General features: G+C 40.9%; 1 non-coding gene across 1 annotated transcript; it reads left to right on the top strand.

Annotated features, from left to right (window-relative positions):
* Nucleotides 1-666: 666 nt before the first annotated feature.
* On the top strand, nucleotides 667-773 carry LOC112731657 (small nucleolar RNA R71). Its single transcript, XR_003167426.1, has one exon. It is a non-coding gene; the product is annotated as a small nucleolar RNA R71 (small nucleolar RNA).
* The last annotated feature ends 6000 nt before the right edge of the window (nucleotides 774-6773 follow it).

Raw genomic sequence — 6773 nt, 5'->3', positions numbered from 1 at the left:
TTGCATATGCCTTCAAGTAGGGTTTCAATCCTGGAGAGTCTATCTTCAGATGATGGTGAGTTGAGATTGGAGGGGTGAGAAGGGCCATTTTGACTTTGGTATGGATGTTGAGGTGTATTGTTAGGTGGGTGCTGATATGATCTCTGTGTGGAATGTTGGTGAGTTGCATTGTTGCTGGGGTTGTGGCGTCTCTGATCTTGGCCTTGATCCTGTTGATTTCCCCACCTAAAGTTTGGGTGGTTCCTCTAACCAGGATTATATGTTTTGGAGTATGGGTCATGGTGCTGCCTGGGTGAATTTCCAATGTAGTTGGCCTGTTCCTGATCACCCTCTGCCTCTTCATTCACTCCTTCTTGAGTTGCTGCTGAAGTGGTGATTGCTGCTACTTGATTCCTCTCTATCTTCTTGGTGAGGTCAGCTAATTTCTTGGTAATCATCTTGTTTTGAGCTAGCAGTGCATCTACGTTGTTCAGCTCCATCACTCCTCTAGTGTTGCCTCTTTCAGAAGCATAGAAATAATCATTCTCAGCTATAGTCTCAATGACATCTATGGCTTCGTCAATGGTCTTCTTCTTGTTCAGAGATCCCCCGGATGAGTGGTCTACTGCCTTCTTTGATTCATATGAAAGACCTTCATAGAAAATGTGCAACTGCACCCATTCATTGAACATATCTGGCAGACATCTTCTTGTCAGGTCCTTAAACCTCTCCCATGCTTCATATAGAGTCTCACCATCTTGCTGCCTAAAGGTTTGTACCTCAGCTCTCAACCTGTTGATCCGTTGAGGAGGATAGAATCTTGCCAAGAATTTGTTCACCACATCTTCCCAGGTTGCTAAACTCTAATTTGGAAAGGATTTCAGCCATTTAGATGCTTTGTCCTTGAGTGAGAATGGGAACAGAAGTAGTCTATAAGTGTCAGGATGAACACCATTAGACTTTACAGTATCGCATATCCTCAGGAAGGTGGTTAGATGTTGATTGGGGTCTTCTTGGACACTTCCTCTGAATGAACAGTTGTTCTGAACAAGGGTGATGAGCTGTGGCTTTAGTTCAAAGTTGTTGGCATGTATGGTTGGCCGTTGGATGCTACTTCTATAGTTTCCTGGGTTTGGATTGATGTAAGAACCCAGAACTCTTCTCTCTTGCCCAGCCTGATGTGCTGGACCTTCTCGGCCATGGTTGTGAGCCTCTTCTTCATGATGGTTCTCCATATTCTCATCCATATCTGGTTCAAAGTACTCCTCCTCTTCCTCAGCACCAACTACTCTCTTTCCTCTTGCTTCCCTCCTTAATCTAAGGAAGGTCCTCTCAGGTTCAGAATCAAAGGAAGTTGAAGCCCCGCTTCTTCTACCTGTCATACAACCAACAAGGCAAAAGCAAGAAAGATAGATGCAGATAGTAATTTCTACAGAAATGTTGTTAGTGTGAGTGATGCAATATATCAAACAGTTAGTGGGTTGGTGACTGAATTGTAAACAACTAAGAAAAATGGGTAGGGGAAAGGGAAGAAAATAACTGAACAGAAAGTAAATTACTCAAATGAACTTAAATAAAAAAAAAATAAAAACAAATGCTCAATCTAGTTATCCACCAATTTAATCATTGTTGATACAAAATCAATCCCCGGCAACGGCGCCATAAACTTGTTGCACGGAAACTTGTCCTTTAACAAATCTCCCTCGGCAAGTATACCGAATTGTCGTCAAGTAAAAACTCACAATAGAGTGAGGTCGAATCCCACAAGGATTGATTGGTCAAGCAACTTTAATTGAAAGAATATTCTAGTTGAGCTAAGCAGAAATTGGGTTGAGAATTGCAGGAAATTAAATGGCGGGAAAGTAAATTGCAGAAAATAAATGACGGAAGGTAAATTGCAGAATCTTAAATGGGAAAGGGGAGTTTAGCATGAAAGTAAATAGCAGAAAGTAAAGAGAATGGGTAAGATCAGAAATGGGGAGTTCATTGGGCTTAGGAGATGTTGCATTCTCCGGATCAAGTTCATTTTTATCTCTTCCTCAATCAATGCATTCATTGATCTCTTTGGCAATCTTAAGTGATTGAATTCCAATTCCTTGGTAATTCAATCTCTCACATCAGATCAATAGCCAATTCCTTGGTCTAATTGCTCATGAGAAGAGATGAAGTGTGGTCACTGATTATACCACATGTATTTCCAAATCAAAGTATTGGGAGAATTATATGTCACCATATCCGCCCAAACCCCAATTTGGTCCAACATGAGAAAGCAATTCTAGCATGATCTCTTCATTCCTCTTCCAAGGTTCAGAAGAGATCCAAGTATGAATAGCTTCTTTTCCAAGATAACTAATCAATTGGATGAAGATTGAAAGCTTTCTAGTAAAATCAAGAGAAAAGAGAGAAGAAGGATAATGAAAACTATTATTGATCCATCAAATTACAACAGAGCTCCCTAACCCAATGAAAGGGGTTTAGTTATTCATAGCTCTGGGAATGAAAAGCATAGATGGAAAGTACATTCTGAGAATTAAACTAAAAGTTGCAGAGAAAGTAAAATACAGAGAGTAATTCTAATAATGCCAAAAGCTCCCTTTTTCTAGTTTAAAGTTCTCCCTATTTATTCTATTCTTCTGATCTTCTAGTTGGCTCTTCAAGTCTTGGATATGGGCCTTTGGATCTTGAGTTGAAGCAGTTATCTTCTTCAATGGGCTTAGATTTACTTGCAGATAGAAAGTGTGAAGTAGGCAGGGATTCTAGCTTAGGACGTTAATGGTGTTAACGTTAAGTGAAAGTGTGGGTTCGAGAACGTTAGTGACAATCACCTTTTTCACTAACGTTCCTAACCCAAGGATGCTCTACGTTAACTTCAATGTTAGTGGCATCAACGTGACCGCTAACGTTGCCTCTTGGTCCTTCGCACACGTTATTGGGACTTACTTTTTCCAATAACGTTGAGAATCCTCCTTTCTCCCTACGTTAGAGTTCACGTTAGTGTGGCTAACGTGACCTTTAACGTAGGCTTGCCGTATCTTCGAGAATGTTAGTGACACTTACCTTTGTCACTAACGTTCCAAAATGCCCATACTTCCCACATTAGAGTTCACGTTAACTAGGTTAACGTGACTTCTAACGTGGTATTGCTAGCCATCTCCAACGTTAGTGACAAAGGTGAGTGTCACTAACGTTGGCTCATCATCCCTTTTACTCATGTTAGCTTCCACATTAATGTAGTTAACGTGGGAGTTAACGTGGCTCATAGTGACTCATCCCAACGTTAGTGACAAAGGTGAGTGTCACTAACGTTGGCGATTCTTTGCTCCCTCCACGTTAGAGTCCACGTTAACTGAGTTAATGTGGCAAGTAACGTGGCTCAAAGTGGCTTAGTCCAACGTTAGTGACAAATGTGAGTGTCACTAACGTTGGCCATTCCTTGTTTCCCCACGTTAGAGTCCACGTTAACTGAGTTAACGTGGCTCTTAACGTGGCCAATATGAGCTTGGTCCAACGTTAGTGATAAAGGTGAGTGTCACTAATGTTGGCTTCATTTTCTTCTTCCACGTTAACTACCACGTTAATGTAGTTAACGTGACAATTAACGTGGGCTATGATGGCTTCGAGGACGTTATTGGCGATTAGTTTTCTCATTAACGTTGCAAGCTAGCTCCCCTTCCACGTTAGAGGTCACGTTAGTTAGACTAACGTGGCTGCTAACGTGGTTCTTCCTTGCTTCCTTTGTCCTGAAATCAAGCAATAAAGTGCATCAAAGTTCTAGTCCAAGTTATGAGACATGCATCATCCAATTTGTCATTCAATTCATGCATAATTCTCATGAATTCATATAGAAATCACAATGTTAGCTTGAATCAAGATGTAAGTGAAATTCTACCTAAAACTTGCTTATTTCCTAAGAAAGTGCATGAAACTACCCTAAAACCATAAAGAAAAGGTCAGTGAAACTGGCCAAAATGCCCTGGCATCAGCAAGAAGAAGTCTCTAACAGAGAAATAAAGCGTATTCTGGAAAAGATAGTAAAACCTCATAGGAAAGACTGGAGTGCCAGGCTACAAGATGCACTCTGGGCATATAGAACAGCGTACAAGACACACATTGGGATGAGCCCCTTCCGCTTGGTATACGGAAAGGGTTGCCACCTCCCAGTAGAGGGGGAACACAAGGCTTTTTGGGCTGTGAGGGAGTGCAACATGAACTATGAAGAAGCTAGTGCTGAAAGGAAGCTGCAACTAGTAGAACTGGAGAACCTTCGCCTAGAAGCATATGACAACTCCAGGAGATACAAAGAAAAGATGAAGGCCGTCCATGACAAGCACATAAAAAGGAGAGAATTCAGACCAGGGGAGTTAGTTCTTCTTTATAACTCCAGACTAAGGCTTATTCCAGGTAAACTGATATCAAGATGGGAAGGTCCATACAGAGTAGAAAAGGCAGAGCCATACGGAGTTTTCCACCTGCGTCATCCTTCTAGCTCCAAATTTCTAAAGATGAATGGACATCGCCTGAAGCTTTATCATGGTGAGAAGACGAAGGATCAAAAGGAACTAGAGGTCTTCCAAGGAAGACCCACCAACAGAAGCAGAATGAGTCTGAAGAGCGTCCAACTTAAGGACGTAAAAGCAAAGTGCTAGGTGGGAGACAACCACCATGGTATGATCATTCCATTTCAGTCTTAGTTTTATTTTACTTTATTCTATTTTTATTTTTGTTAATGACTCTTCTCATAATCTCTGCATAAAGTTACATATAGCATGCATTTACATTTGTATATTGCATATATATAAAAAAAAACACGCACGCGACGCGTAAGCGTCGCTGACGCGTCCGCATCATATGTGTGTTCTGAAGAAAAGATAATTAAACAGAAAGTCACGCAAAAGCGTGGCTGGAGGCGTGCCTTAAGCACAAACATGCCCACGCGTCCGCGTTACCCACGCGAACGCGTGCCCTTAAAAATCGACGTAAAAGAGGTGTATGGCAGCAAGTTATGATGGAGCTGGGCTGGAATGATGCTGGAAGCACCAGCCCTACCACGCGACCGCGTGCCCCACGTGGCCGCGTCATTTTCAAAATATAGTCACCCACGCGAACTCGTCACCCTAAATTTTGGCAAAATGAGTTTGAAACAAAGAGTCGCGTAAACGCGAGGCTGCTCTCGCGCCAATCGCATAAATCAAGTCATGCGACCACATGACCCACGCATCCGCGTCACTTGACAAAAATCACACACCACGCGACTGCGTGACCCATGCGTCCGCGTCACATGCGGCGCACAGATTATCCAGATCAGCCAAATATCATATATTTTCTTCCCCAAATCCTAATTTCTCCTTTTCATTCTTATTTCTTTCTTCTCCATTCTTCCTCCTCTATTCATTCTCACTTTTTACCTTCTCCTCCCTTATTTTTCACATCCATTATCAATTTTCTTTTCTTTCTCTCTTTATTATTATTTTTCCATTATTTTTATTTATGTTTACTTCTTCTTTTACTTTCATTCTCTATATTCTATTTTTCTTTTACTTTTCTTTTTATTCCTTTAATTGGTGTTAGAAATTTATTTGGGTCATTATCTTCTTTTATATTTTGCTTGTGAGTTATTATGAATTGTTTGACAATTATATATTACTTTTCATAAGGGTTGCTTGCATGACTCAATTTACTACTTCCAATAACATATTCACCATGCATGCCAAGTGTTTGTGAAAAAGCCCGTATGGCATTGTGCATTATTTTAAATTATTCTATTCTATTACTTTAATGCATGTTTTTCACAAAACCCCTTTTATATTTTATTGATTAAATATAATTGTTAATACAAATAGATTATTAGTTTGAAAGGCTTGGTAATCTAACTTGGACATTGAATGTTTGATTTATGCTACTCATGCCTTTGCCGGCATGCCAATAAACATCTTGCATTTAATTGCCGTCACATGCACTTACTATATTACCTTTGATGAAATTTTCACATGTAGTCTAGACCATGTGTTAACGACATCCTTCTTTACCGTGAATTGATTACCACCCTTCATATTCACTCCCTTGCTCGAACCCTTAGCTTTATATATTACTTTCCTTTTCCTTTTTTAGGATGGCCTCCAAGAAAGGTAAAGAGAAAGCTACTCCCAAACCACCAGCAAGGAGAGGAACAAAACGAGCATTAGTGGAAGAGTCATCTTCAACAGCAGTGAAACCCTCAACAAAACGAATCAAGAGGATCATCAAGGTCGATGAAAAAGAGAAAGCTTTCCCAGCAAAGGACACTGCGCTGTTCACTAACCGCTACTGTGAGCAGATGTTCCCCATCCTGGCAGCAAGAAACTATAACAATGAGCACCTTCTCATCCTCCCAACCATCATTGCTAAAATTGTTGAGCCCCGCATTGAGCGAAGACAATGGGGATTCCTATGGAGACAGCCACAGCAGGTTAATCTATCATGGGTAGTTGAATTCTACTCCAATTTTCACATGCCAACCATGCAGTCTGTCTATGTCTGTCAAAAGCAAGTCCCCATAACAGAAGAAGCCATTCAACGAGCTTTAGATCTTCCCCCTGCTCCAGAGGGATTAGACGCATTCCAAGAAGCCTCACTCAAGTGCCAGACATACTAATTTGACTGGGACGTTGTTCTCAGAGTTATCGCACAACCTGGCAGCAGATGGATCTACGGATACCATCTTTCCCGACCTAAGAGCATATTGGCTTCCTGATGAGCGGATATTTTATACGCTTTTTGGGGTTAATTTCATATAGTTTTTAGTATGTTTTAGTTAG

The sequence above is a fragment of the Arachis hypogaea genome, chromosome 12 (assembly GCF_003086295.3).
Source record: "Arachis hypogaea cultivar Tifrunner chromosome 12, arahy.Tifrunner.gnm2.J5K5, whole genome shotgun sequence".
Lineage (NCBI taxonomy): Eukaryota > Viridiplantae > Streptophyta > Magnoliopsida > Fabales > Fabaceae > Arachis > Arachis hypogaea.
This window is presented reverse-complemented; position numbering and strand designations above follow the sequence as displayed.